This window comes from Nicotiana tomentosiformis, chromosome 2 (genome assembly GCF_000390325.3).
Source record: "Nicotiana tomentosiformis chromosome 2, ASM39032v3, whole genome shotgun sequence".
Lineage (NCBI taxonomy): Eukaryota > Viridiplantae > Streptophyta > Magnoliopsida > Solanales > Solanaceae > Nicotiana > Nicotiana tomentosiformis.
In genome coordinates this window covers 108,906,506-108,925,884 of record NC_090813.1, presented here as the reverse complement: position 1 = coordinate 108,925,884, position 19,379 = coordinate 108,906,506, and the positions used below count along the sequence as shown (strand labels likewise).

Sequence of the window (19,379 nt, the reverse complement as noted above, 5' to 3'; positions counted from 1 at the left end):
CATGGGGAGATTTGTATAAGTGTGGTATGTCAGTCACTTGATTGTTAAAGATTGAAACCAAGTATGAAGGTTATGGTAATATCGCAAATGCGAGAGTTTATGCCTGAGAAGCGTTCTATTCCTTGGGCCGTGGGCCGTGTGAGTTTGTTTCGAATTTGTCGGCTGTTCTTATGTGTTTTGAATAGGTCAGTGTGGATCCTTCAAAGGTTATTTGCCCAGTATGGTATGATCAGAATCGACTTGAGGCTTGTTGATGGGTCTAAATGTGGATTTGTGCCCTACACCAAGCCGGGTGGGTTCATTCAGCATAGCGTTTCTTATGGAGGAGTCTTCGGACATTGGATGTTATTTTCGTCGTCAAATATTTCATGTAATACCCCATTGTGCCATGTGGGTTGTGAGACGGCTTGATTATTCACATAAGTGTTGAGGTCCTGCGTAGCTGTAGTGCTATGTGAGCAGGATGGCTCTCGAGATGCAGGTCACAAATCGCACCTTAGTTGTGCTTGAGTTTCGTAACGTATGGCGCTATCCGTCTCCCCAGGAATTGTATTATGCACTTGGCGTGCTTGTGGTTGATATTTGGACATTTCGTGAGTATAAGCCTTACGACTTGATGTGTGTTTTCTTTTTGATTGTTATGTGCGGATCGGGTGGCACGACGCCACGGGTGTATTGTTTGGATTGGGTAGCACGCCGCCACGGGTATGTTGTGTGGATTGGGTTGCACGCCACAATATTGTCATGTTTGTATTGGGTTGCACGCCGCAACAATGTCACATTGGATTGGGTTGCACGCTGCAACAGTGAGATGTTAAGCACGATTCTTTGTATTCATTTTGGGTGTCTTGTTTCTTACCTCTGAGAAAGGCTCATAGTATTTGATGGCTGTTTTATTCGTTACGCGGGCTGGATAGTTCTTTTCTAGAGTTCGTTCTTCCTTACATGTCATATTCCAGTTGCAACTTGTGGGCGCATTGATGGTGTCATATGAAATCTTAGATAGTTTTTGTGATGGCTTATTGCCGGAACAACTTGTACTGGGTAAGACGAGATTATTGGACCGGGGATCAGTGCAATCGAATTTATATAAGGCATATTAAAGGGCAAATATCTTTATTTAGTTCAGAATGAGGTAATGGTTCTTGTCAGGAGGAGAGACTTAATGATTTGTTGATCCGGCAGGTGGTTATGAATTTCTACACATCTCGTCCATCGTGGCAGTATTGCAAGAGTTGGAACATGACTTATATGCGTCATGAGATGTGTTGTGAGTATCGGATTCGTGAAATTTCGGCCATTATTGTTAGAGGATGTTATTATGGTCATATGAATTATGCGGTGCAGGGTGTGAATTCGGTAAGGGTATAAAATCATGTTTTGGTACAGGGTGTAGTGACTGATACGATGTTCGTATATTGAAAGCAGGCCTTTTAGAGGATTTCAGATGTTAGAATATGGCTCTAAGGCTTATTTGACTAAATAATAGGGAGGATCTTCAGACTGGATCAAGCTAATGTGCTCAACTGGATTGTGGTGGCACGGGTAGGCGCACGAGGTATTGAACAGTGATTTCAGAAAGCTCCGGAGCAGTTCTTAGCACGTTCGAGGACGAACGTATATTTAAGTGGGGGAGAATGTAACGACCCGACCGGTCATTTTGAGCTCTAGTATGCCGTTCGGCAGTTTGAGACCTTGGGTAGCTTCACTTCAGGTATTATGACTTGTACGTGCGGTCAGAATTGAATTTCGGGAAGTTCGGGGTTGATTTGGAAAGAAATTTCTCATTTCGGAAGTTGTAAGTTTGAAGAGTTGACTAAGGTTTGACTTTTGAGTAAATGACCTCGAAATCGGGAATTTAAAGTTCCAATAAGTTCGTATAATGATTTCGGACTTGGGCGTATGTTCGGGTTGAGTATCGTATCACCCGGGAGCATTTCGGCATTTATTATGGGAAGTTAACATTTTGAAAGTTTAAGAATTTCATAAGTTTGTTTTGAAGTGGATTTTGATGTTATCGATGTCCGTTTGGGATTCCGAGCCTGGGAATAGTTCTGTATGGTTATTTTGGTCTTAGGAGCGTGTCCGGACATTGATTTGGAGGTCTGTAGGTCATTTCGGCATCAATTGGCGAAAGTTCGAAATTGGATGATTTTTGGGAAGTTTGACCGGGAGTGGACTTTTTGATATTGGGGTTGGATTCTGATTCCGGAAGTGGGAAAAGGTCCGTAATGTCAATTATGACTTATGTGCAAAATTTGAGTCAATTCAGATTTGATTCGGTGCGTTCCAGTACAAGTTATAGAATTTTGAAATTATAAGTTTGATTCGAGGCGCGATTCATGATTTTGAATTTGTTTGACGTGGTTTAATGCTTCGACTAAGTTCGTATTTTATTCTAGGACATGTTGGTATATTTGTTTAAGGTCCCGAGGGCCTCGGATGGATTCCGGATGGTTAACGAATTGAATTTGGCCTTATGAAAATGCTGAAGCAACTGTCATCTGGTGTAACCGCACCTGCGAGGTTTTGGCCGCAGGTGCGGGGCCGCAGTAGCAGCCCAGGGGTCGCAGAAGCGGAGCAGGTCAGCTAGGGGAAGGACCAGAGGTGCAGAGTTTTGGTCGCATCTGCTAAAGCGTAGAAGCGAGGCGTTGGGCACAAAAGCGGAAAAAGGCGTAGGAGCGGAAGGGGGCTCGCACATGCGATGTCGCAGAAGCGGGGAATGTTTCCGCAGGTGCGAGGCATCATGTTTGGGTGATTTTCCGCAGAGGTTGTGGCGTGGTCGTAAAAGCGAAGCCGCTGGTGCGAAAATATCGCAGGGCAAAATCGTCTTAATAGCGGGATTTGGCTCTTCTTCTCTCATTTTTCATTTGGTTGGGGTAATTTTGGAGAGCTTTAAGGAGGGATTTTCATCATTTATGTCAAGGTAAGTGATTCCCGCATATTGTGAGTTAAATACAAGATTTATATATGTATTTAGACATGAAAATTTATAGAAATTTGGAATTTTGTAGGAAAACCTAGAAATTGGTATTTTAGATTTTGACCACGAAATTGGATATGGAAATGAGAATAAATCATTTATTTGAGTTCGTAGTGTTATGGGTAACGATTATGTTCGAAAATTTTCGCAATCCGGGCACGTGGGCCCGAGGGTGAGTTTATCAATTTTTCAAGCGGAGTTGGAAATTGTTATAAATTGTTTTATTATGAGTATTAGAGTATATCTTCATGGAATTTCACATTTATTTACTAGTTTTGGAGCGCCAGGCGCCGGGTTGAGTTGTTAGAAAAGCTTTGGTGCCGGTTATGAAACTTCAGAGCGAGGTAAGTCTCTTTTCTAATCTAGAGGGAATAAACCCCATAGGTGAATTGATTTAATATGTGCTTCTATTTGTGGGGGCTGCGTATGCACGAGGTGACGAGAGTCCGTACGTAGCTACTAATTATGCTTATGCCCGGGTAGTCTAGGACCCAAATCATGTTATAATTGCGATGTTTGCACCCTACTTGTTAATTTCATTTCTTAAATTATATTGAAACTTGATAAAGGAATTGTAAAAGGTTAAACTTCATTTACTTGAGTTTTGGAAGGGTCAATTGACCGTTAATGAAAATTGGTGTTTCTTTGAATATTAGCCTCTTAGTAATCTTGAATTGGTTGTTCATAAAGTATTTTCTCTTTTTGTGGAGCGGGACGAATGCCTCGGTAGCAGATAGATGCATCTATGGTTCGTGTCGTACGACCCTCGCCAGTGCACAATTTATATATTTTTATGTTGGATCGGGCCATACGACCTCGACATAATTCTTGCGTAATAATTCTTGGAATCCAATTATAATTGATATTGTTTCATTGGCTTGAGAGATTAATTTGTTAAATGATGAAAATTAATTTGGGATTTACTATCAGTGAAAGAGTTGTTTATTTATTTCTTGTTATTGAGTTTTTAACTGTATTTACATAATCCATGTTTAATTATAATTTCGGTATTTTATTGTTAGCCCATAGTAAGTGTCGAAGTCGACCCCTCGTCACTACTTCTTCGAGGTTAGACTAGATATTTACTAGGTACACATATTTTACGTACTCATACTATACTTGCTGCACATTTTGTGCAGGTACATATATGTCTAGTGGTCTTGTGGGTGGAGAGGCGTGACTATTACGGGGATTTAGGTGAGTTGCATCCTACGTTACGAGTCCGCATCACACAAAGCCTCCATCAGAGTTATTTACATTCTCCTGTCTAATTTGTATTCCAGACAGATGTTGTATTTTATCATATTTTCCTAGTTGATGCTCATGCACTTGTGACACCGTATTTTGGGGGTTCCTACTGGATGTTTAGTACGGTAGTTCATATAATTATAATTGTTTCACCCTTTAAATTCTATTGCATACCATTTAATTAATGGAAATTATGATTTCAAAAGGAATAAAAATGAGTAATTAAGTGGATCAATCATCGTTGGCTTGCCTGACGGTGGCGTTAGGCGCCATCACGACCTATAGTGGATTTTGGGTCGTGACACATATCAAGTGATCGAATAACCATAGGAGTACTTAATGGATGTGCTCCATCCATGTAAAGACGTTTCAATACCTTTTCTATGTAGGTAGATTGATGAGCAAAAATCTCATTTGCCAAATGTTTAATCTATAAACCGAGACATAATTTTATTTTTCTGAGATCTTTCATCTCGAATTCCTTCTTTAAATAATCAATTGCCTTTTGGAGTTCTGTAGAAGTTCCGATAAGGTTTATGTCATCAACATATACGACAAGTCAACAAACTCCGATGTTGTTTTCTTTATAATAACACGTGGACAAATGACATCATTTATATAATCTTCCTTTAATAAATAATCACTAAGGCGATCATACCACATTCGTCCTGATTGCTTTAGACGATACAAAGATCTTTGCAATTTGAATGCAAATATTTTTCGGGACTTTGAATGATGTGCGTCAGGCATTTTAAATCCTTTAGGAATTTTTATGTATATCTCATTATCAAATATCCCTTTGTATACGTTCCAAAAACTGAGGGGACTCAATCCCAACCTTTGTTGGTGATTGTCTAATAATTAACTTTTCTTGATAACAAGAAGTGCAAGAGAATTTATTATTTAAAATAATCTTTAAATTCTTTAATGGATGCCCATTTGAGTTTTATATAATTCGTCTCTTCATAATTGATCTAGGATGTCCCAATCGATCATCCCAAAATACAAAAATATTAGAATAGTAATCTTTTAATTTACGATAGAATGTGTCTCAATTGACTCATTCTTGTCCAATACAAGCCAAAAGATAAAGATGAGAACTTCTCAATAACACTTTTCTGGCCAGAGGCATTCTTGGTAACGATGAGATATTCAAGGTTTTTATCATCTATTGACTCAATATGTTATCCATTTCAGCAGATATCTTTAAAATCCAACAAGTTTCTCCTGGACCTGGAGGAGAATATTGCATTATTTATGATAAGTATTATTCTCATAGGCAGAGTATAGTAGCTCTTCGAGAGTCTTCAATTAAATTACTACTACCATAGTAATATTTGCCTTACACAAACTTAAATGAGAGAAGTATTTCTTCTTTTTGAATTGTATGTATCGTACATATCAATTCAATAAATATTTTTACTATTGAGCTTTGATCCAAGTTTGCTTTGTAAGGTATTCATATTTGCTTCCTATGGTTTGATATACAAAAAGAAATATATGAATAAACATTAGTATTTTCAGAGAAAAAGAAAAGAAAAAAAAGTTAAACCAATGATTCTATAACGACCTTTTAATGCAATGTCGAGCAAAATCTAATTATGATACAAATAATTTGGTTTATATTTCGGAGCGCTAGTTCTATCTATTATAAACGGTTACACATAATTATTCTTTTAGTGACTCAACAACAGTCAATGAAGAAGTTGAACTCAACTATAAAACATTTCTTAACTTTCACATGAATCATGATGTACATATTAAAACGGTCCATTATCCTTTTTTAGAATTCTCAAACTTGTACATATATATTAGCTTAAGGTTTAAATTAACCAAAGATTTAAGACGTTAAACTCTATAAGTAATAGGAAGTTGGTTAGGAGAATTCCAGAAAAATTCAAATGAGAAAAATGGCTTTTGGGCAGTTGGTTTAGCTGAGAAAAATGGGTGTACGATTAACCTCTTAACTAACTAACTCTTGAATAGACAGTCCTCTAGTGTCACACTTTTGGCTGTCTCTTCATTCGGTTGTTTCAATTTGAATTTCAAAGGCCTAAACATTGTTTAAAATGAATACTAGAATTATATTTAATCAAAACAAACTAACACTATTTCATAAAATACTAATTGATACTAATGACTACTACTTAGGTAAAGAATTATTATTACGTGATGTTTATTCACTAACTAGTACGAATAGGCAAAAATAAAAATTAAACTACTCGATCATCTTTAACCACAGATTCATCACCGATCAAGTGGTATATTTTTCTATTAGGGTGCTCAAAGAAGTCCGCCACATCCAAGTGGGTGATGTCAAATTCATTGTCAGAGGGCAGTAGCATTTCTTCATCGCGTTCGCTAGTAATGGTCCGCATTCGCATAGTGTTGGGGCAAGTCTTCTTCGCATTCGCGTATGATGGATCGTGGACGCGTAGGGTTGAGCTGGGAGCCGAGCCGGAGGCCTTCTTCATCGCGTTCGCGTAGTTGGTGCCGCGTTCGTGAAGGTATGAGCCAGTTGTGAGTTGCATTCGCGAGGTTTTTACCGCGAACGCGAAGTGTATTATGGTGGCAGATTATTTTGTTCATTGCGAACGCTATGGTGTTGACGCGTTCGCATAAGAGAATGCCTGGGCAGAAGTATAAAGTACTCTATTTCGAGGGTTTCGGCCATTTTTAAATTTTTGGATCTATGGAGCTCGGATTGAGGCGATTCTTGAAGCAATTTTCACCATATGAATTGGGTAAATGTTCTCTACTCGATTTTGGTTATATTTCATGAATCTATCTTTGTTTTTGGTAATGAGATTGTGAGTTTTAAAGAGGAAATTGGGGATTTTGGCCTAAAGTTTCATAATGTGAGTTTTTGAGTTTTGAACATCGAATTGGAGTCAGGTTTGAGTGAAACTAGTGTGGTTGGACTCGTAATTGAATGGGTTGTTAATTTTGTAAATTTTGTCGAGTTCCGAGGTACGGGCCCGGGTTGGGTTTTTGGCCGGTTTTGGGATTTTTGATTCAAGATTTGATCTTTTTCGATCGGGATTGGTTCCTTTAGCATTGTTTGATGTACTTGAGTTGTTTTTGGTTAGTTTCGGGCCGTTCGGAAGTCGGAACGTGCGGGATGGCATTTTGGAGCATCGCTTGGCTTGCTCGGTGTTGGAATTGACTTGTTTGAGATAAGTAACTCTTCTAATCTTAGTGCTGAGGGTATGAAACCCCAAAATACGTGTTATGTGATTGGTATTGAGGTGATGCACATGCTAGGTGACGGGCGTGTGGGCGTGCACCATGTGAAATGAGACTCTGTTGTTTCCCATGGCACTGTATAGTGGTCCTACTTTTTTGATATATGTGTTTTCACCAAGTGATGAAGTAGTTAAGCTGTCAATCATGCTAGATATCATGTTTAGGCATTATGCCGATACTGTTTGGACCCATAGTGGTCGTTTCTTACTATCATCTCACTGATTTCATTGATATTTCATACTCAATCATATCCATGCATTCATACCATATCTCAGTCTCAGATATTATTTATTGATACATCATATCATTATTGTTGGCTAGTTTCATGACATTGTGAGCCCGTGAGTAAGACTGGAGAGACTGATGACTGAGTGAGGCCGAGGGCCTGAGTGAGAGTGACATTTTGGGATCGGGCTGCACGCCGCAATATATTATATTAATTATATTTTATATGGATCGGATTGCACGCCGCAACGAGCCTTCGGTCCAATATTGTTGAGGCGTGCAACCCGATCCAATAATATATATATATATATATATATATATATATATATATATATATATATATATATATTATTGGATCGGGTTGCACGCCTCAACAATATTGGATCGGGTTGCACGCCGCAACAATATAGCATCGGGCTGCACGCCGCAACAATATAGCGCTTGGGCTGAAGGAGCCCCTCCGGACCCTGCACATCCCAGTGAACGCAGTCTACTATATATATGTGGATCGGGTTGCACGATGCAACGGGCCTTATGGTCATATATGGATCGGGTTGCACTCCGCGGCAAGTATTATACAACGCTGAGTGATTGAGTGTGCCGAGCATTGAGCATAGTGAGAGAGAATGCGAGACAGTGAGATTGAGTACTCTGAGAGTGTGAGTACATGAGCTCATCGTTGAGATGCATTGCATTTGACATGCGTACTTGGGATACATGCATAGAGATGCATTTCCTTCTGCTACCCGATTTTGGGGACATTTATGATTTTACTCGTATCTTGACATGTAGGCATAGAGAAGTACTTTCCTCATGCTATCTGAAAATGAAACATCTTACTATTTATTGAAAGGAGTTTTGGAAAAAACCACAGTTTTCAAACTTACTCGTACTTTGGCTTTGTTTTCGGTAAAAGATTTGGGTTTTTACTGAGATACTTGAAAAGAAATGCCTATTTTTTGGAACTATGAACGAACTGAGCCTTTTATTTCGGAGATACTCTTTTGTTATTGTACTATGCTGTTATGAACTGTGGTGGAATATTGGTGTTGTACCCGACTTTTTTTTGTTAGCTCGTCACTACTTTCAACCTAAGGTTAGGTTTGTTACTTATTGAGTACATGGGGTCGGTTGTACTCATACTACACTTCTGCACCTTGCGTGCAGATGTTGGCTACTGATGTTGCTGTGTTCGATGGGAGCTGGATTGAAGATGTACCTGCGTCCTGGCTGTAGCTGCCTCTTGTTTGTGGTAGCTTTAGATCTGTAAAACTCTGTTTATGTACTATTTAAACAGACTATGTATTTATTTTATTTCTGCTTTGTAAACTCTATTCTTTGAAGCTCATGATTTGTATTACCAGTTCTTGGGAAATGTATAAGATTCGGATAATTTCTTTTGATTGATTGTCCCATTAAATATTATTGAAATTAGATAGTTATTAGTTGGCTTACCTAGCGGGTTGGGTTAGGTGCCATCACGACTAGTGGATTTTGGATTGTGACAATTGCATTCTTACAGAACTTCCTAAATCTAGTTATGAGTCTCAAAACCAACACGAATCTAGATATGACAAGACAAATCTAGATATGACAATTTCCACATCGCAAGTTGGACATGCACCTTCTGTGCAAGTGGATTTGTAACATCTATTATGATGATATATAGATAATGCACACCCTTTGACACAATTGAGAGTGACGGTCCAGGGGTAAGGGTGTTCATTTGAAGTCTTGGAGGTCTACGGTTCAAATGATAAAATTAATCATATTTAGGAGTTTGATCTACTCTAGTAGTTTTTCGTTCAGCTTGTTCTTGTACTTGCTTCGTTGTACAAAAAGTTATAGAAGTACGTAAGATCGTTCAACTTTACTTTAGCACTTGGGTATGTGCATTGCATGTATATTTCACGTTAGTTATAAAATTTATGTTAGGTAATTTACCAATAATTAATTTTTTATTTACCTATTAATACTGTAACATTATCTTATCCGAATAAACTCAATTATTATTAATAGTTCTTATAAATTTTTATTTCGATCGTTATCTTATTTTACCTATGATTTCTTTCTAAAGTGTCACGACCCAAAATCCAACTAGTCGTGATGGTACCTAACCCCAACCCACTAGATAAGCCAATTAACAATAAACCAATTCCAATGTGATTCACTAAGAGAAGTAATGATAATACAACTGTGCTTTTATACAAAGAATTCCCAAGGACTGGTAGTACAAATATCACGACTCGAAATTCTCACCTTCGGGAATGTGATGGCTCCTAACAATTCACTTTCTAGGCAAGCCAACGTTAGAATAAATTAGCCATTTTAATAATTTAATTTAAATGACAATAAAGAAACCAATTAACTGAAATAAAATCTGAACTAAAGTGAATAAACCAGAATAATAGTGATGTCTAAATACCATCCCAGAACTGGTGTCACAAGTACACAAGCTTCTAAAATAATACAAATAAGGGTCTGAATAAAAATAAAGTTGTCTGAAAGAAAATACACATCTAAGATAAAGTAGAAGGGGACTTCAGAGTTGCGAACGTCGTGCAGCTATACCTCAAGTCTCCTCTGGTAGCTGAATCCGAGCAAGTTTACGGTACGCCGCTGGGACCAACTCCGGTATCTGCACAAGAAGTGCAAAGTGTAGTATGAGTACAACCGACCCCATGTACTCTGTAAGTGCCGAGCCTAACTTCGACGAAGTAGTTACGAGGCTAAGGTAGGTTGCTTACATTAACATGTACGCAATAATAATAATAATTACAGGAATAGAGGTAAAACAAGTAACTCATATCAACAATCTAGGCCTATTCAACAGTCACAATCAATTATTTCCTTTATCATTCTGTTGCGGCATGCAAACCGTTTCCACAATATAATATTCCAATTAAATTCTGTTGCGGCGTGCAACCCAATCCATCAATATAAACCTTCTATTAATTCTGTTGCGGTGTGCAACCTGATCCTGCAATATAAACTTTCAATTAATTCTGTTGCACCGTGCAATCCGATCCTACAATATAATCTTTCAAATAAATTTTGTTGTGACGTCCAACCCGATCCATCAATATAAACTTTAAATAATTTCTGTTGCGATGTGCAACCCGCTCCTCAACAATATCAATTAACAACACTTATACGTAAGACTACTTCAATAAATGCTACAATTAATATGAAACTATAAGGCAACAAGGTATACAACATTATGATTTATGTAGGAAACAAATATAGACAAGTAACAAATAAGTATAGAATCAGGGAGGAAATAGGCAATTCAATATATGAAATGCTAAATATCAAGTAGCAATTATGACACAAAAGTCAAATAATCATGTAGGAATTAAGGCATGAAATCAAGGCATAATAGTAGGCAATGAAAATAAGAGAATAAATTAATATAACAATTAATTCATGAAATAAGGCAATTAGTGGAATATGTAGAAACATGGAAACAAGCAATTCGACGACGTATAGACACTCGTCACCTCGTCTATACGTCGCTACACATGAAATTCACATAATATATAGTTCAAGGGTTCTATTCCCTCAAGTCAAGGTTAACCACGACACTTATCTTGCTTCGCAATTCAAGTGATCACTCGACCAAGACCTTTCCTTTTGAATTAGTCTCCAAACCAACCAAACCTAGCAATTTATTTACCAACAATTTAATTTGAGCTTTAGAAATTATTCACAATTCGAAAGAGACTTAATTTAAGTTATTTTCGAAAAAGTCAAACAAAATTCAACGCGGGTCCCACTTTTCGGAACCTGATGAAAAATCACAGAATCCGAACACCCATTCTGATACGAGTTCACCCATACAAAAATTATCAAATTCCGACATCGGATTGCCTTTCAAATCTTCATTTTACATTTTTGGAAGATTTTATAGAAATCTCATTTTCTTCAATTAAATTCACGGATTCATGATGTAAATAAGTATGAATCATGAAATATAAATGATTTAGGATAAAGAACACTTACCCTGTTCAAACTTGTGAAAAATCCCTCTGAAATCGCCCAAATCCGAGAGTTAAAACTAAAAATGTCAAACTCCCGAATTTAAGCATTTTGTCCAGCATTTTCGCTTTTGCGAACTCGAATTCTACATCATCTCATGGCAGCGGTCAAGATAATCATATGGGTCCTCAGAAGGTGTACCACTGAAGTGAACTAGTAAGAGCTTAGCAAACTTGTCTAATTTCAATAATGCCTCATAAGACATGGCAGGCCTATCACCGGCCTATTCCGCAATAACTGGCTCAACTACCCCAACTGGCAGGACTGCTGGAGCCTGATACTGTCACGACCCAAATTTTTCTCCATAGGATGTCGTGATGGTACCTAGTCTTAGGAACTAGGTAAGCCTATTACTTACTTAATTAGTAACAACTCAACCAACAATTATTAAATATGAAATAAAAATTTTCAATAATCCCAAAATTGGTAGTACAAGTCTTAAGCTCTTAGTTTACTAGAAAATCTCTAAATACAACTATTCCAGAATAGAATCAACAGTGCAATGAAAATATCAAAAAGTGACTCTGAGGCCAGCGAACGCGACAACAGGTGTACCTTGAGTCTCCACAGAAATGCCCGATCACATAACAGGAATATCAACAACTCCGAGTTATCTGGATCTGTACCAAAAATGTGCAGAAGAGTAGCATGAGTACACAACAATGGTACCTAGTAAGTATCAAGCCTAACCTCGGTAGAGTAGTGATTAGGCCAGGTCAAGAAACCTACCATACATATAAACCTGTACCAAATGTTACATAAAACTAACAAGGAAAGAATATCATTATAAGGCCAATAACAGAAGACTTTCCAATTCAAATCAACAATGAGAACACGGAGGACAACGAGAAAACAATCAAGTAATTAAACAACAACATAGTCAGAGTACAAATGACATATGAACGGGTTCAAGTAAGGAATCATATGGTAAATCAGTCAATTAAATCATTTATAAAGCATGTATTTCAACATAAATTACCCGAGGTATCACTCATCGAAATCTCAATTCATGATTCACAACTCCCAATTCTTATGCATGCGGCATCTTGTGCCCACATCTTCCGAATCACTTTTGCACGGCAAAATCCTCGTGCTACCATGTGTATAATTTCCGTATCGATATCAACCAAGATGACCAATGAATAATTTAAACACAATTAAATACAATTTTCAAATTAAATATAGTGAAGCATCAAAATGAATCATTAAGCCAATTTAGGATTTAAATAAGGTAAAATAGTGGAGAGGTTATACAAAGATAATATTAATTAAGTTTAGTTTAGAAGTATATGAGATCCGATAAAATATTGTATTTATACAAAATAAGACATTCAATCAAGTTTTAACGAGATAAATATGGGGTTTATTAAAGTAAAACGAAATAATAATTTTTCATGCAATTTACACAATAATAAGATGATGAGAAGGTTGAGATATCAATTAGAGTAAAAATATATTCAGCATTTAATTTAGTAAATCTCCAATAAGATATGAGTTTTATTTTTGAAAGACACATAAGTGGAACAACTTGAAAATTCTTTCATTTACCTCTGCTAAATTCTCAACAACTTAACATATCACACAGGATGCATGACTCACACAAGAAGTCCATATTGTTTCATTTTTAATATATTGACGGTTAATTAATTATAATCAAAATACAATGAGGTGATTTAAGAAACTATAGTAACCGTCCTAGCATGAAAGGCATCGTGAGAATCACAATTGGAATTAACCTTAATATCACAAAATTTTCATACTTCTGCATTTGTTGCAGCGTGCAACCTGATCCCATGCAATAATAAATAATATATGTTGCGGCGTGCAACTCGATCAGACACAATAATAATCATATATGTTGCGGCGTGCAACCCAATCCCTCACAATAATAAATCACATATGTTGCGGCGTGCAACCCGATCCCTCTCAATATTAAATCATATCTATTGCGGCGTGCATATCGATCCCTCACAATAATAAATCATATCTGTTGCGGCGTGCAACCCGATCCCTCTCAATATTAAATCATATTTGTTGCGGCGTGCAACCCGATCCCTCATAATATTAGTCAACCAATTTACAACCAACTACGGTATACCAAAAAATCAAAAGAAATAACGAGGCTACACAAAGAAGTCACAACTAATGAAAAAGACTACACGATAGCTCACGAAATCAAATAGCAAGGAAATGACAATCCATAAGCCAAGACACAATTTATGAGCATCAATTAACAATTAAGGCATGTAGCATGTAAAGCATGAATTCAACGAGTGGATACGATCAATAATTAGCATATAAGGTGATCTTGACAACAAAGATGGAACATGTGCTAACAATTTCAAGTAAAGCACATATAAAAAATTATAACAACAAAAGATATAGTCATGAAATGATAGTTGCAATTAATTACATGAAGGAAGCCTAATAGTCTAAACCGGTCAAATACCACATATAGGTCATATACCACTCGTCACCTCGCGTACACGACCTTCATATAACACAAATGACATAATCATCTCAAATCCTAAGGGGTGGTTCCCCCCCCAGTTAGACAAGACACTTACCTTAACGGAGTTAGGCCGATATCCCAAAATAGCCTTCTTGCGTGAAACGACATTCGGATGGCTCCAATCTAAACAAAATATTTGTATAACTTCATTAAAATTTATAGGAAATAATTTTGGATAATAAAACGTTAACAATTCTAGAAAAAATTTATTCTATGCGATCACGACCATTGTCTTGCGATCGCGTTGAACAAATTCTATTAACTCTTCCCAAACTCTTCTAGGACAGCATGTAGTGTAATAGCCATAACATTTTTTTACAGAACTAAAAATGACAAATAGTTATCTTTCTGAATATTAGACATCAAGGGCTACAAATTTCATGTTTTTATCATCTCCCAATTCCTTATAGATTGCGAGATATAAGCTTCCAAAATCAACCCTGTGCAACAGAAATATCTTCTTCGCAATTTCCAAACTCTTCCCAAACAACCTATAGTATATCAACCATACCTTTTTTTACACAACCCCAAATGACAAAAGGTTTAATTTTTTAAAAACTAGACACAAAGGACTACAACTTTTATTTTTGGATCATCTCCAAATTCCTTATAGATTGCAAGATATATATGCTTCCAAAGTTGGGTTAGTGCAACAGAATTTCCTTCTATGTGATCGCGGCCCTTCCTTCCGCGATTGCGATTCACAAGGCATGGATTGCACTTTACTCTTCGTGATCGCATCCCAGACCTCCGCGATCGTGTCCCAGACCTCCGCGATCGCGTCCCAGACCTTTGTGATCGCATCCTAGACCTCCGCGATCGCATAGCACACTTCCGACACCAGTTAGCAGCTGTTCCAAAAGGCCTAAAAGAGGTCCGACACCACCCTAAAACTCACCCGAGCTCTTCGGGACCCTGTTCGAATATACCAACAAGTCTCATAACATAATACAGACTTACTCAAGGCCTCAAATCACACATAACAACATCAAAACTAACTCGATCCTACGAATCGCAACCCAAATTCAAGCCTATGAACTATGAACTTGCAAATTCCAAAATTGATGCCGGTTTATATCAAAACAACTCTGATTGACTTAAAATTTTTCATTCAAATCATAAATGACATTACGAACCTATTCCAACTTCCGGAATCGGATTTTGACCCCGATATCGATAAAGTCAACTCCTGATCAAACTTTCAAATTCCATTTTCCAACTTTCGAAAATATGAGTCGAATTGTCCTACGGACTTCCAAATCCAAATCCGGACATATGCCTAAGTCCGAAATCACCATACAGAACTTTTGGAATCATAAAAATTTCATTCCGGAGTCGTTTGCTCAAAAGTCAACTATTTTCTTTTGAACTTTTTAAATAAGAATTGTTCTTCCAATTTGATCACAATTTATCCGAAAACCAAATGCGACCACACACGCAAGTCATAATACGCATCATGAAGCTGCTCGAGATCTTAAACTGCTGAACGGGACGCTAATTCTCAAAACGACAAGTTGGGTTGTTATATCGTCCACCTCTTAAACAAACGTTCGTCCTCGAACGTGCTAAGAATTATTCTGAGGTTATCAAATTGCTGATTTTTACTCTTACGCATAAACTTACGGGTGATACCACATCACCGCAACCTACATAGGCCCGAAAACACCATCTCAATTGAAATTATTTTTCCTATCAACACTTTCAAACCTTAGAACCAATTTTCTTACACTCCAATCATTTTCAAAAGGGTCAGGTTTTCATATCGACACACGGTATTAGTCTCAGTCGGCTATAGAAACTCGTGCCTACACTCGCACTGTACAACCACATAACTTATCGCAATATGCATATGCCCATAACCACATCTCTAGTCATAATAGTTGTTCATAGCCCATTACAGCATCATCAATTAACTTCATGTTAACAAAAATCTCATTTCAAACCTTCACAATGCTGACAACGTGGCACGAGGCATGAAGGCCTCATATTTACTTACCCGAATTAGTGAGTTACATTTAACGCCACTTGGGCACTCACCTCGTAGGCTAAAACTCAATAATTACAGTACGAATATAGCTAAATATGCACAAAAATACATAAAAGAATTATCAAATAAGCCTAAAAACATGACTCCCTATTAGTAATATAGTAAAAATTTAATTTCACAAGGGAGATTTTAAACACATATACTTTCATCTCAAAGATCGCGTCCTTATATAACTTCCACCGTGGCACATAGCCCGGTCTAATCCTCAGCTCTAAATCACAAATAATATGCACATCGTACAATCGAAATCTTTCATTTTCTTCTTTTCAATAATTTCCGTTAAATAAAATCACAACACATAATGAACCCCCATACCAGTAGGGTATAAAATTCACAAACTGTAATCAATTATCCGAAAATTACATCAAACTCTCCGTAATGAGTTGAAAGTCACTTTTAGCCTCACAACTCTTTTTAGTGACTAAAACAAAATGATAGGCATATTTATCTCCATAGAATCTCCCAACATGAGTAAACACATAAGTAGATTACATGATTACGAAGCTCACTCATAAGTGGAGCATAATAGGGGGACTCGCCTCGATACTCAAAACCGAATCAAGTTAAGAAAATTATTCCTTTATAATAAATCGAGATCATACTAGTAAAGACACCATATGATGTAGCGACCTCAGCCATACCATAGAAAATATATCAACGGGCTGGACCTCCATTTCTAAGACACCATGTACCCACCCGTCCTTTACCCCTAACTGGTCGTGTAGGTGGAGTAGTAACTGCAATGGGGACCGTAGCTTGAGTGCTTTGATGAAATATGTCTCTCCCAAGTATGGGACAATTTCTCATGATGTGCCTAGTGTCACCACATTTATAACAACTCCTTTGCGGGTTCGGCTACTGTCACGACCCAAACTCCCTCCGTATAACGCCGTGACGGTACCTAGTCTCTACGACTAGGTAAGCCTAACAAATTACAGAAATATAACACAACAAAAGTAAAACTTGACAACTAACAGTAGTGGATAACTGAATAACTAGTAACAATGCCGCTCGGCATGTACAATAACCAATACTCTATAAATACATAGTCTTCCCAAAACCTAGAATATCGTAAGTCACAAGCTATAGAAGGAAACTAGTACCTCTATACACCAGAGTCTAACAAAAGAAGTACGGAAGGCAAATGATATAGGAGAGAATAGAGGGGGACTCCGAGGTCTGCGGACGCGGCAGATGTACCTTGAAGTCTCCGTATAGCAGCAAGCACTCTCAGCTAACAGTGGGGCTGAAAAGTAGAACTTGGATCTGCACACAAACAAAACATGTGCAGAAGAGTAGCATGAGTACACCACAACGGTACTCAGTAAGTGCCAAGCCTAACCTCGGTCGAGTAGTGACGAGGTCAGGTCAGACCCACTGGTATATAGTAAATAAAGCAGGAGAATATATAGTATAATAAGAGACTAGAATTTAATAAAAGAAAACACAGCAAGGCAACAATACAACAAACAGGGGTAAACAGTAGGGGGATCTCCCGAGATACCATCTCGTAGTCCCAAAATAAATATACAGGGAGAACTCCCGAGGTACCGCCTCGTAATCTCAAAAGTAAATATGCAGGGAGAACTCCCAAGGAACTGCCTCGTAGTCTCAAAAGTAAATATATAGGGAGAACTCTCAAGGAACGACCTCGTAGTCTCAAAAGTAAATGTGCAAGGAGAACTCCCGAGGAACCGCCTCGTAGTCTCAAAAGTAAATATGCAGGGAGAACTCCCGAGGATCGCCTCATCGTCCCAAAAGTAAACCCACATCTCAACTGATAAATACCAGAGTTAACAGCAAGCATTTTACAGTTAAGACTGATAAAGAATAAGGAAAAACATGAAATCAACTAGGCATTCTTCACAGAGTTCAAATAAGTAGTTAAAGCATGTAGACATGCGATACTAGACTAAACAGGATAACTACGTATATTGGGATAACTCAATTAAGAATGAAAAATAGACTAATACTCATTTAAACGGTATAACTCAAATTAAAGGAAACAAGTCACTACTCAATAAAATAAATCGAATTTTTCAACAAATAGCCCGTGTACGAACTCGTCACCTCATGTACACGGCGCTCACGTATCACAACAGTACAATTTCCTAAGGGGATCTCTCCCACACAAGGTTAGGCAAGCCACTTACCTCGAACCAAGCTCAATCAATCGGTAATAATGCCCTTTTCCACGAATATCCGACTCCGAATGGCCAAAATCTAGTCAAAATCAATTGCATACCATAAATATGACTATAAGAAATTAATCTAATTCATGAAATCAAAGCTAAAGCAAAAAGTTAGAAAATTGCCCCAAAAAGTTAACCGGGCCCACGTCTCAGAATCGGGTAAAAGTCACAACATACGAACACCCATTCACTCACGAGTCTAATCATACAAGAATTTCTCAATTCTGACCTCAAATCACCTTCCAAATCTCAAAAACTTAGTCTAGGAAGTTTCTACCATTTTTACCCAACTATACATTAATGAGATATAACCATAAAAGAGTTAAGAATCATTACCCACAAGCTTCCTCTGAAAATCCCTCAAATTTTCGCCTTAAACTGTGCTCTCAAACTCCCAAAATCGAAATGGGAAATCAACCCTCGAAATCCTATTTTTTGCCCAGTAAACTCGCTTTTGCGAGCCTTCAACCGCACATGCGGGGTCATCATTATGTTTGAAAAAATATTGCAAACTCCGGTGATCATTGTAAATCTCACAAGGGACACCGTACAAATAATGCCGCCAAATTTTCAAGGCATGAACAATAGCTGCTAACTCAAGGTCGTGGACATGATAGTTCTTTTCATGCACCTTCAGTTGTCTGGACGCGTAGGCAATCACCCTACCATCTTGCATCAACACCGCACCAAGACCAATACGCGATGCATCACAATATATAGTATAAGACCCCGAACCTGTAGGCAATACCAATACTAGGGCTGTAGTCAAAGTTGTCTTGAGTTTCTGAAAGCTCTCTTCACATTCCTCTGTCCACCTGAATGGGGCACCCTTCTGGGTCAGCCTGGTCATAGGTGTTGTAATAGATGAGAAACTCTCTACAAATCGAC

At 37.7% G+C, this 19,379-nt stretch overlaps 1 long non-coding RNA gene across 1 annotated transcript in view; it reads right to left on the bottom strand.

Annotated features, from left to right (window-relative positions):
- Positions 1-14,800, bottom strand: part of LOC104087520 (uncharacterized) — a 30,230-nt gene extending 15,430 nt beyond the window's left edge. Inside the window, exon 1 of the long non-coding RNA XR_684307.4 lies at positions 14,789-14,800. This is a non-coding gene — a long non-coding RNA (uncharacterized lncRNA). The remainder of the gene's footprint in view (positions 1-14,788) is intronic.
- Between the last annotated feature and the right edge of the window lie 4,579 nt (positions 14,801-19,379).